The sequence below is a fragment of the Cupressus sempervirens genome, chromosome 5 (assembly GCF_028749045.1).
Source record: "Cupressus sempervirens isolate cs-2001-9-10 chromosome 5, ASM2874904v1, whole genome shotgun sequence".
NCBI lineage: Eukaryota > Viridiplantae > Streptophyta > Pinopsida > Cupressales > Cupressaceae > Cupressus > Cupressus sempervirens.
In genome coordinates this window covers 231055350-231068874 of record NC_143122.1, presented here as the reverse complement: position 1 = coordinate 231068874, position 13525 = coordinate 231055350, and the positions used below count along the sequence as shown (strand labels likewise).

At 34.5% G+C, this 13525-nt stretch overlaps 1 pseudogene; it reads right to left on the bottom strand.

Annotated features, from left to right (window-relative positions):
- Positions 1-2259: 2259 nt before the first annotated feature.
- LOC149555290 (uncharacterized) overlaps positions 2260-13525 on the bottom strand; it is a 137980-nt pseudogene continuing 126714 nt past the window's right edge.

Genomic DNA, 13525 nt, shown 5'->3' with positions numbered 1-13525 from the left:
TAGAAGCGTTGGCTGTAATTTGTGCATATTTTCCTTGATTCATGTTATTATTGTGTATTTAATAATAGAGCAATAGTGAGTTAAGAAACAATTGAAGCCAAAGCTTTGATTAGGAGTGATTGTGATAATACATAGACTAGAGGCTTTCATTACATCTTGTGTTATCATCTCAAATTCATGAAAAAGTTAGAATTTCTCTGCTTCAGGAAGTCTTTGTGCCCCAATGGTATAGGTTTTTCTTATAGAATAGATTAAAATAGGACGTAGAGTCAAACTGGTATGCTTTCTATCAGCTTTTGAGTTGGTGTTGGTTTATTTGTATCACCGTTTCCAACTATTAGATAAAAGTGTAGTTTAGAGATTTAATCTTGACCATTACTCGTACCGCAGATAAGTGAATTCTTTCCTGAAAGATAAGATGAAAGAATATTGGTAACACCCCTGACAAAATCTCTCAACTTCTTGCTTACCTTGATTTGATCTAAGGAGCAATGACAAGGGGAAGTCGTCCCTTAAAGGTAGGAGAGACTTGGTCTCATATGTTGTGGTTGATTAACCTATTTTGTGACTGAATTTGCACAAACTGTCGGTTGCAAAATATCTACCCAACAAATTTTCTTGTTATGCATTGTTATATTGTTGATTGGTGACCAATTTGATAAGTTTGAATTTCATAGCTATTACTCACAATTGATTAAGCCCCCACTTAACCACCCTCCCCACCTCCCAGTTGTGAGGTGTGGACTTTGGTTATTGTAGAGTGGAAATATCACTCAATCTCATAGAGATACGATATGCTAACCATATAGAATAGTCCAATTGAGATACATATGAAGTAAAACACAAAACATACCATTCATACCACAATACTAGTAGGCAAGGAAATGATTTTTTTATTAATACCAAAAATCAACATGAGTACATTGACAACGTTCCAAGTACTTATAGATGGAAACCAATAGACACATTCCCTCACCTTCTAACTATCTCACCCAACTAACTATAACAAGTACTAAACACAATAGTTACCTTATTCCGACTACATTTATCCCCCCAAAAAAAGAAAAGTCATCTTCCAGACAACTGTGAAATATGTAAAAAAAATTGACTTCAAGAAGAAGGATGGGAAGACATCCTTGTGCTGGGCGCCCCCCGTAGTCATTGCAAGTCTCGTTTGGCTATTTTTTGTTTTGTTTGCAAACCTTGTAGCACCCTTAAAGCGTCCATCTTTTTGGTTTCTATTGTGGCAAGCTTGCTTTCCAATTTAGCTTTCTTTATTTTCCAAGCTTCCTGCATGGTAGCTTTTTTCGCTTCCTAGTTGTCTTGAAGTTTCTACCTTTCTAGTCCCCATGCCTTGGCCAGGCTTTTTTATGTTTAAGTTCCAGGAAAGTTCCCTAAAAGGCAATTTCCATAGCCACAAGGGCTTCCATGAGAGGGGGCAATTGTTTCAGCCATAAGAAATGATAGAACTAGTTGTCTACGTAGTGGCCATGTCTTCCTCTGAATATCCACCTTGTGTTAAGAGTTCCCAATCTACATGACAACCAGTCCACATAAATGTGGCCAATGCTTCTGTTGCTATTAGGACAACTCCCAAATTTTGAAACCTAGGCTACTGCATGAGGTCCCTGGTAGAATGCTCCATGGCATGTAACTGAGATAAAAACATGTATGCCTTTGAGACAAAAGAAACTATGTCTTGAGGTTCCCCATGCTCGCTTTGTATCTCTACCTATTCCTCAACAACTCTGTGGAGAGGGGAAGACACCATGCCTTCTTCCTCAAGTAACCTGTCAGCCTCCTCTAGGATCGTGTTTGTCATAGGCCCAAGTGTCATACTTGTGTGGATTTCCTGTTGTTGTTGATCCACTGCTCCTACTAGTTGTACTACAAGAGCTACTAGATGTACTACTTTTGGCCCTAGAGGTGTTTTCAATTTTACTTTATGGGCACACTTTTTTTGGCACCTTAAATCTATGACTTTTGTACACGAGTGTTGTTTTGGAAAAATAAGTGGCGCCATCTTCGGGAGTGATATTCTCGAGACCCCCATGTTGGAATTTGTTGCCTACCACCTATTCCTTCCTTGACTCCTACCTGATTTGGATTGGAATTATTTGTTGCATCAATTCTATCGGGATCACCAGGCGAGTTCTGGTAAAGCTCAGGAGGTTTTGATACTCTTGTTGGAAGTGGCCCCTCCATAGGTGGTAAAAATGTAACCGCCTGTGTAGTCCCCTACAAATGACTTAAGTGGATCTACGCCTCCTGTGAGTTGGATGAAGATGAATCCATATCATTGCCCTCTTCTTTTGAACTTTCGTCATCGTTTTCCTCTTCTTCGATCATCGTTGTTTGTTTGGGTTTCTTTTTCTTTGGTTCGCTGCCATTGTGAGAGCCTACACCCATGGTATCCATATGGAGCTAGTATGTCATAGCCGGCTTGTAGGGCTCCATTCTATTAGTCGGTACAGTGTTCCTTAGTGCTCACTACTCACCTAAGTGCGTACTACTTCTAAGAATAAGGCTACAACATGATGAGGCATGTAAAAGGCTTTGTGTTTCAGCTCCATGAATTCTCGAAGCCTGTTAGAAAGAAATTGAGCCCAGTTATACACTTGTCCTTTATAAAGACCCTCCACAATAGGCAACATCCAAAGGGCAATGTCAAACGTGTTGTTAGCTGTTGTGAACTTGCTTTTTACCAAATCTACAATACATCACCATTCATCATTTGCAATGAAAATTTTCTTGAGACCCTTACTGTTCTTGAAAATTTCATCCCATTCCAAACTTGTAAGATCTTTTTGGCACATTAGTTTTAACCACTTCTTCTTGTCTTCTACTGTCATAAGGGTTTTTTCCAATCCTTGCCCTTTATCGAGGATTCCAAAAACCCTACTTATTTCTTCTGCTGAATAAGAAACTGTCACCTGTTGCTAGAAATACTGTACTGTAGATTTATGACATGATCTCTCATACCTTATGATTAAATTCCGTAGTATAGGTTCAAACTCTTTTAATTTAAAAATTGATATGAAATGATTTTATCTACATCTACTATGCATAACACCCTTTTTAGAGGATGATCTGCCTCTACTTTTTCCCACCATGTTCTACACTCACTTCCCATCACACTTTCAAATGTAATATTCTCAACCGTGATTGTGATTTTTTGTGCCACTTTCACTTTTCTTTCTATCATCTTCCTCACCTCCTTTGCTTTCAATGTCACAGGTTTCTTCTTTGTGGAGTTGATAATGTGCCCTCTGCTTAGATTTCCTATGCTTAATTTCACCATTGTGTGTTGATGCGTCAATTCCCAAATCTCTTTAATTGTTTGTATATGCCACCTGTACCAACTATACCAACCATTCTTGTGATGTGACTGCTTGCAACAAAGCCCTTCTTCTATCTTAAAAGTAATAGGTATGACTTCTTGTAATGTCTTCTGTCGTTGTACAGACTCCTCAAATATGAATGTTACCTCTTCCTCTGGTACGCATGTTGCCTTAGGTATGGATGCCTTCCAAACTCCCCCTACTTATTGTATCTGTCGTACAAATGTTAATGACTGTCACTGTCGTACGAATACCTACCACTATCGTACAAATACCTATTGTCGTCATATAGGTAGTTGTCGTATGAAAGTCTTCCATAGAGGTAGTTGTCGTACGGATATCTTCCATATGGGCATCTACAATCCCTTCCTTCGTACGACTAACCCTTTCATATGCCTTCCTCCTACGCTTTTCTCCTATGGTATGGGTGTTCCTTACTCTGCTCATTAAGGATGTACAACTGGTGCTTCCTCCACTACTATGGCATGTATGGTTTGTAACTCACTCTCTTTATATTGACTCGGTTTAAGTTTTTCTCCTTCATTACTCTTACTTTTTGTTTTGCGTACTTGTTCTTTTTCTCTACTTGTAAAATAGGTGCTTGCTAATTTATTTCTGTCCTCGTGTGCTTTTAATGTAGACCCATTTACTAAGTCTCTGATAGGCTTATTATCTAAAGTAGATAACTTTATTGCTCCATTCTCCTTTATCTTTGATATTCTAAATGGTCCTAGCCATGGAACTTAAAATTTTTTTTGGCTTTATTTCTTTTTTCCCATTATACCTTAGTCCTAGTTGTCCTTTTTTAAAATTTATTTTTCTCAAATGCTTATCATGCCAAGATTTTCACCTTTGTTGGGCCACCTCTGTACTCCATTGAGCAAATGTCCTCCTTTCGTCCAGTTTGACTAAAGTACATAGTCTTTCCTTGAGGCTCTCCTCATCACTCAATCTATTTTGAATTGCCACCTGTAAGCTTGGTACTCCACATTCATGCATGAGGGTGCAAAAGTAAATCAAAAAGTAACAAAGCCAAAAAGACAAACATAAAAAGGGGTTAGTAGTAAAGCAAACCCAAATCAACCAGTGAAAGAGACCTCAACTGAAGGAATGTCTCACCCACTAATATCATATTTGGAAAATTATTACAAGAGCATCAATAATTATAGAAGAAATGCAAGAGCAACATGATTAATTGCATAGCTTTAGGATCTATCTCTACTAGCATGAAAGCAAAAGAGAGGAGTGAGAGAAAAGTGATTGCCTCGCCCAATTGGGTGGCCACCCCATTGTAAATTACAGGAAGAGTTGATTTGAAAAGATGACATTGAATGGTTTGATCGTGTGGTAACCTTCTAGTAAACCCACCAAAGTTCCATCCATAGAGCAAGGTACTTTGTATCACCATGACATGGTCTTGTAAATTTGGGTTACCCGTGTATGGGACTTAGCATTTTGTGCTTGAATGTGTTACCTATATATGAGATTTAGCAAACTTGTATGCCTTACCCATATATAAGATTTAGCATATGTGTCTTGAATGTGTTACTCATATATGATATTTAGCAATTTCTTATGTGTTAGCCATATACGAGATTTAACATATCTGGATTTGTCACCCATATATGAGATTTAGCATATGCTCTTGTGTTTGCAAAAGAGATGAAGCAACAATGCATAGAGTTGAGAATAACCTAGAAAGCATACCAAGTTTACAAGGCTAAAGTACTCTAAGCCATATTCAAAATTTGTATTTGCTACCCCATGATTGTTACAATAAATTATGTACAAGGAGGGTGTATGTATGCCCCCCTCCTCATCATACCTATATAATAGAAATGAGAAGGAAGATAAAGAGGATACCTACTTCATGCAACAAAGAGATATCCTTGAAAAAGGAACACAAGCTATATTCATAGCAAAGGGTCATAACCCTTACAAGCTAAGAACATATACAATCATGAAAGGAATATATCGCTTATGGAAAGAGGACCCTCAAAAGGGATAAATCTTAATGACAAGACATCTTCCTAAGTGTAGCACTTGATCAAGATAACATCTGCAAGAAGAGGCGAAGAAGAACAAGAATGTGCCTATTCAGTTCCTTGTATGTAGGTGGAATAGGGATCCTTAATGATGGATGAAAATTTTAGCCCAAAGTATGGGAAAGTGTATATAATGGACATAGCTTTACTTGATAAAGAAGAGGTGAGGACATAGAACATACACCTCTAGAAAAAGAGAGAATCCATAGTCAAGACATAATCCTTTATAAAGAAAGGACAATGTCACAGCCTAAGGAAAGTAGATCTTTAGAAAAAGAGAGAATATACAAAGCCTCTTGCTCCCTTAAGCGTGAGACAAGAAAATAAAGTCTATTGTAGATTATATAGAAAAATCTTGGAACATATAAGGATGAGTTGTAAGCAAAAACTAGCAGTTATACACAAAACAAAAACACCCCATATCCAACAAGAAGTATTATAGGATAAAGCTCCACCATAGAAAAAATAAAAGGAAGAAACATCATATGATAATCAATTCTAAACAACATGAGATGCTAGGAAAGATATTACATATAAAGTAAACTATGGATGGTCATTAAATGAGAAACATTAAAATCCAATGGATGAAAAGACATTTGCAAGGCAAAAACACATGGTCGTGCTAATAACAAAGCAACACATACCCATAGATAAGAATGAACCATAAAACAATGCAAATCTATAGAGAAATGAAATAACGAGATGAAAGGATGTCATTATACCTCTAAAGAACAGCTTATAAACATAGTGAATAAAAAAATCAACTCTCATGTAGTGCAATGAAATGTAATAATTATCTCCAAAATTTGTACCTTGATGCTAACGTCCTTAAATTTCAATTTTGGAGTAACATGGGATCAATTAGAGGTTGTGGGTAACCTGTAACCTAACTAAACCTCTAGGTTCTATGTCGGTTCCTATATGATATATTTGATGATCTCGCCTATACAAATAAAAAGGTACATTTTATGGAAAAGGGGGGGAAAGGAGACTTATAAATGGAAAACTTAAAATAATACAAAATAACACCTAAACAGTATTGCAGATTACTGTTGTATTATGACACAATGAACATTTTAAACAAATGACCACTAGACACACCTTGAAGAAAATGTTAATACATATAAATATTTCAAGAGAAGGCAAAAAATGAATATTATGAAAGGAAATATATCACCAAGAAAGCACAACTCGAGACCCACGAATAACAAATATTAGACATGGAAGATTTGGAAAATTAGACATTACCCAAAAGGTTTCTAGATGAAATACAATTAAATGGCATCAATCACCAAAGGCATACAACCAAATCTATTTCCAAAAAGTTGAGTCTACTAAAAATTGTATTATGCTCAAAAGCCCAAAGAACACTACATCTACATGAATAGCTCAGAAAAGTTGAGAAAAAAATGCTAAGGACACAAAATGTCACATATACATCCCTCTCCTCTCAAAATCTAAACCCTTTCTCTATCAAAAAGAGAAATTTATAACAAAAAAGAAACTCCACCACTTTCCCTCCAAAATAGGAAGTGTCGGATATAAGAGAAATCTACTGAAAAAAGAGTCTCCAAGCTCTGAAATGATACCACATGTCCTTTAAATTGTGTCTCAACTAAAGGTCTATGATGACCACTCAATAATGACTCAATAAGCTCCAATAATCTCTCCTAGAATAACTCAAAGTCACCCTTAAGATTCAAAGTCTCAAAATCATGGTCAAAACACATGGCATCTCAACTAGTCATCACTGCAAGTTACTACATCTTAACTGAAACTCCATCCCTTGAAACTCAAAGTTTAACAAACTGACTCATCAACTCAAATCAAATGCAAACTCTCATTCACTTATTATTTAATTACATTAAATTTATTATTCAATAATTTATTTATAAAATATCAAGTATAAAATAATAATTACACTTTAAATCATGCAATTAAAATAATAATAATGTTTTATTAAACATGATAAGGAACAACTTTAAAATAATCAAGTTATACATTTTAATGATTAATAAAGTATTGCCCTTCTAAATTCATATATGTGGCGGAACCAAAATTTTCATGCAATTTCATATAGGAATAAAAGGGAAAATATCATGAACAAAGACCTTTGTTATTTCATTTGATCATTTGGATTTTTGAGAACGCAAGCCTTGGTCTTCAAACCCTAGCCGCCATAGTGGACGAGGTCTGGAGATCTTCGCTTGGTTTCTTTGGCCATGTCGTGACTGGTTGCTACTAGATTTGATGTCATGAATGGAATCTATTATCGTGATTGGGTTTGTTTGAGCAGTGGAAGCTTGTGCATTTCTCTAATTATGTAGTTATTTCTTTGTTCCTGCTATGATGTTTTCTCTTCAAGTTTGGTGGTTTGATACATACAGTCGCAAGCTGTAGAGATCTAGAGCATTTCATGAATCCATGGGCTTGAATCTGCATCTTTTTACGAGGTCAAGTGGCTTTGTTGGTTGCATGTTTTCTACTCCTTTTACTCATGTCATAAATGGGTGTTTGTTAGGTTGTTTACAGGCTGAATGTGGCTCTATTTTCTGCAACTTTTGATGCCATTCACCTTGCTGGTGTGAGTGATAACTTAATCTGGAATTTCTTTTGATTTCTCAACATGTGTGGTATAGATCTTGAATTTGTTATACGATAGATGCTTTGCACATTTTTTTATAGCTCTTTTAAGATATGTCATGAGCTGGGTTGTTTCTCCATTATCAATTTGTTGATGAGTATATTGATGCTATCCTTTGTTGGGCATGATGCATTTGCGTTCCCTTGTGAAAATGAACCTCTCTTATGTTTCCATCATTTTGCTACAAGATTTTTTGATGAATTAAAAGTATGACCATCTTTTCATCACATACCTATGTGTTGCAATAATATAGTTACCACTATTTGAAGAATTCTGTAGTTTCTATTGCTAGTCGTGAACCATGAAAGCTTTTAGATTGTGAGCAAACTATAAAATGAAGCAAAATCCTTAGTTGGGTTCTCATATTTTTAAATATTTGAGTTGCATTTTCCTTTGTGTGTTTACTCTATGGCAGGGAACGTACTTCTTTATAGATAATACCATCTTTTTGATGATTTTATGAATAAAGTTATGCTGCTATTATGAAGATCTTTCATGAGCAAGATGTGAATTTGATTTGCTAATTTTGTCTTAGTGCTTTTGGGTTTTGGGAATTAACCTTGAATTGAGATAGAAAATAGATAAAGTAGCAAGTCATAGAAATAGATCTAACATAAAGCAATGTAAATCTATGAATGTGCTCTTGAATTTAAAATTTAATCAAGTACGATGAGGCAGTAGTCTTGACTCAACTTCAAAATCATAAGAAAGTAAATAAAAGTGAAACCAAAACCTTTATGAATGAATGTGTTTGAGACTCACCTTAGGAATGGATAGAAAGATTAATGTAGAAGATGATACAAATCATCTTCAATGTTGAAAATGTTAGATCATGCTTAAACTCCTTCAATTGCTTGAATTCTTGAATCCTTGATCTTTAATGGAGGACTTGCTTTAATGCTTTGAATGCTTAAGTGCTTGAGAGCTAATGCGCATGAAATGATATTGTAAATGCATGATATAAAATGAGGCAAATGAGTGGGTTTATAAAGGGCTTACAATTAATTTCCTCTGATAGACATACTAGATTTAGAAATTAACACCTTGGATCAATCTAGACATAGGACCTGAGAAGTGGAACTAAGATAGGACCTTAGCAGGGACACATTGTGTTCTTGATTGTCCTAGTAGGGATGTACCATATCTTTGCTTATCAAGGCCTACAACCCTACAAGATTCCCTCTAGATCTTAAAATAGGTCTCAGATCTCAGAAATCGGGTGCAGATTTTGAGATAAGTCTATTACAATGTGGAAAATATATTCCAAGTGATTGGATGGAGGCAAGGGAGGACCCAAGTGGTTAGATCATACCTCGAGCTTTGCACCATGAAATAGGAATACTGAGGAGGATCAATTAGATTCCACCCCGATTATGCCTAGGAGAAATGAGGAGAAAAGAGGAGCAATGCAAATAAATGATGACCTCACATTAAATGGGTGCTAAATCATCAATAAATTGAAGTGCTTCCAATTTACAACACAACAGTTAGAATGAGGCAAACATTAAGTTGTTATGTTGTTCGACTTAGATTTTAGTCAAATTGTGGTTCGATTATGTGGCTATGAGTTTCGGCCTTCATGAGTTTTCTTTTAGTCTTAGACCTTGTTCAATCAATGTGTTGATTAACAATATGATTATATCTTTTTCATTTACCATGTTTGATTTGATACATGATGACAATGTTATATTGTTAAATAATTGTGATTATGTTCTCAACTTTGATAAATAATGTCAATCTTATGATTAAGATGATGGTCATTTCAACAATGTAACATGTTGATCTTGCTAAATTTGAGGTTGAATTGATGATTATCACATGAATTATATGCATAATGATGAATATATGTCTTATGAGTATCTTGATGATATTGTTATATTCATTGATGAGATTTCATGACATGATGATATAATTGAAGCTCTAATGAAATGAGATAGTATTTCGTTGATTATGAATAATGAGGGGTATTGATCTATTTCTATGTTTTTATGAGTGTATGCGTGGATGCAAATCAAAGGTGAGAGTGTGGTTGAGATAAAGGAGAGTAGCTTCTCAACAATGGTGGATTTTGATCATCTAACCTACACACATACCACTTTGTACATATTATGAGCATTAAATGCATTATTTTGTCTCCGACCCTCATCTCTCATTAACTATATAATTGAGTTAAAATAAAATTTGAATTCCGAATGTCTTCTAGTTAGGCTACAAAAACAAAATGGAACCTTATTTTCTCATAAATTTAGTGATTAAAATGGATTGTATCTTATTATCCAATTATTAGGGGTGGAAACCCAAATTACCATCTATGATTATGAAATAATATAGTAGATGTAATTCAAAAAACATATTGTATATATAATGCAATTTGTCTCATTGAATAATGTTTTTTTTCTACATTACTCAATACAAAGGTTCATTCATAACCGTAACCAAAAACGATTAGGGAAAGAACATGGTGATATAAAGAAACTTCTTGGATTGGGAGTGCATGCATGACCAAAATCAGAGCAAACATAAACAAAATAAAAGTTATGATTATAACCATTTTTTATAATTTCCACCAGAGATCTGTGCAAATGCATATACATCTTTAGTTAAGGGATTATAAATCTTAGTTGCAAAAATAGTGTAGTCGAACTAATAACTTAAGAAGTCCTAAATTAATGCTCCATTCCTTTTATTTGTGGTAAGAATCAGTAAGAGATAACTGGAATACGAGCAAGGCAATGGAACTACTCTGAACGGTGTGATTTTCATCAAGATCTCAACTTAGTTTCTAGGTTCCTCTATAACTAATGTTTTACTTGGTGAAATTCATTGCAATGTTGTGGCATTGAATGGTGTAGCTACCTATCTTAGAGAACAATCATTGACTTAAATGTTATGGGTCTTAACCATTAAAATAGACAACCAAGTTGTGTAAAACTTTGTTCTTTTCCAACTTTTTATTAAACTATTGACATTCTAGTTTGATTATAACAAAATCCTTACCCATAATCGCCTACAAATATACCAGCCTTGCTATTTTGAAAGTGTTTCTTCTTTTGTTTTATTGGTTTTGTATCTTGCAGATGATCATTGACCAAACACCTTCATCTTAAAATGGGGATCATTAATGTCTTTCGGGTTTCAAAATGATAATTTTGATAATTGGTATCATCATTTTTTCTTTCTAAACCAATTACCATCACTTAGCAGAGAAACATCCATTGTCTGAATGGGACGTCTTGCTGAAATAGCAGACATTGGATTAGACAACCTCAATATGTATTGAGCTTCATAATAAATTGATAGCTTAGAAATGATCTAGTTATGACAATCTAATTCCATTTAATGAGTGTCGTCACCCTGTGATGAACTGAACAAAACTTTTGTACTTTTTTTTTTTCAATTTGTTTCTATTGGGCAGCTAGGTAAATGTTTTGTGTATGTAAATACTTATGTAGATTACATATCTTAATAGGTTGAAAAAATCAAGTTTATGACATGGTAGCAAATAATGGGGAAATTATCTATTTTCCCCACTCTTTTACATTTGAAAGGTTAAAATCTAGTATTCGTGTAATTATTTAAACCACAAATAGAAGATGCAAGCTATGATACTTTTAAACATTTCCTTTAGGTGAAATTTTAAACATTAAATCCTTAGTGCCTATGTACATCTCCAAACTTGCGTATTGAAATCTTGGGCATTCGAATGGGTGTTGACCCATTACTAGATTCCAAACTCTTGTTTTACATTTTTTGTATTGTTATTGAAGTAAGTTGAAAACTTGTTTGAAACTATCCTGTCTGAGGATAAGTTGGAAGTTTTCAAGGTTTTGAGTTACTATTCGGTAATGGGGAGTGGTATGATAGATACGTGTAATTGCATAAGTTTATTTTAATCTTTATGTGCTTCTTATAGAAATGCATGGTGCTAAGATGATGCCCTCATTCCAAAATATCTTTCTTCTCAATATGATGTAATTAAAAGTATTGTTGAATTTTTTATGTATTGTATTTATTAGCGTTGGTTTTAAGTCTGAAAACAAACTATGAGCCAGTGGATGTATATGTAACTCTTTCATAATTGTGTCCAATTTAGATATATTGCAGTCTATGAGTTCCTTGAAAAGTGTCAGACATATATTATATATTCTTGTTGATATATCCTCAATTGAGGGAAAGCAAAACTATACCCTATGTGGATGTGCTTGTATTGCACATGATAATAAAAAAAAATGTTAGGTTAGTCTTGCATCAACCATTTTAGATGCTTAAACACATAATTAGTTGAGTTCAGTCTTTAGATATATGTGTAAGATGTTACTAGGATCACTGAAGGTGAGCTCTAAAGAATGTAAAATTCCATGTTTGATTGTAGAATAATATGAAATAAAGTGAATAGAAGAGATGAATATGTTTCGCTTTACTTCTTCGGAAAGAAGTACATTACAAATAAGTTATTATAGATATAGTTTATATTTCATTGTAACACTAGACTATGTGTATTACTTTACATCTTTTGCAAGACATACATTGTTGAAAGGATTACTTAGGATTGGTCTCGATATTGTGTAGATGTTGTTTGACTGGTGAAGTTAATAGAATATAATAAACAACATAGAACAGTTGTTTCTTCTTGTTTTCCATGTGTTTTTTAATCTTGTCAAATCAATATGGAAGGGTGTTGAATGTGGGTTAATAGGGAAGGGTAGGAAATGAAAATGATATTTTTTCTACTTGCCAGTGGGAACTAGTGTTAAACACTTTGGAAAAAGCTATTTTACACGTGTTCTCTATGCATGGATAATTATTTCATCTCCCTACCACATCCATGATTATGCTTTACATTAGGCATATGTGCTTGTAGATAGTTTCACGACTATGCTAGATCCATCTGATCCACCAATTGTAGGTTGTTAGGCTTCTCAGAAAAGGTTAGGGAGTTCTTCATGTCAGAAAGAACCTTGGGGGAGATAACCACCCCATGGTTGGGAGGTAAAAGCACCTGGGAAGTACTCTCATCTTGAGATAGCAAATGGGCGTTGTCTGATGGCTAAGGAGATACATGCAGATGGACAAAGGTTTGATGGTAATACTTCTTTTATTTATATGTTATTTCATGTTATTACACATGTGATATACCCATTGTTCAATGTTTGACATGCAGGTTGATATTCTTCTATGTTGATTTTTGATCTATACCAAACTTGATTGATGATTCTCATGTACTCTCTTGTTGTAATGAAGCTAACATGTAGATCAATTTGATGCATTTTGACTCTGTGTACTCATGTACTTGGTTTGTTCAATAGTTGGGTCAACACATGTATATTGAATCTAATTTTCATTGTATTTTGCTTGATTCAACATGTAAGTCAAAATCCATGTATCAATTATTTCTTAATGGAAAGTAATTATTTTGTTGACTCAACTTATGTGTTGTCGACCTTTGACTTGTACTATAATGTTTTTGCATTTTATGCATTTTGGCTTATGTGGCA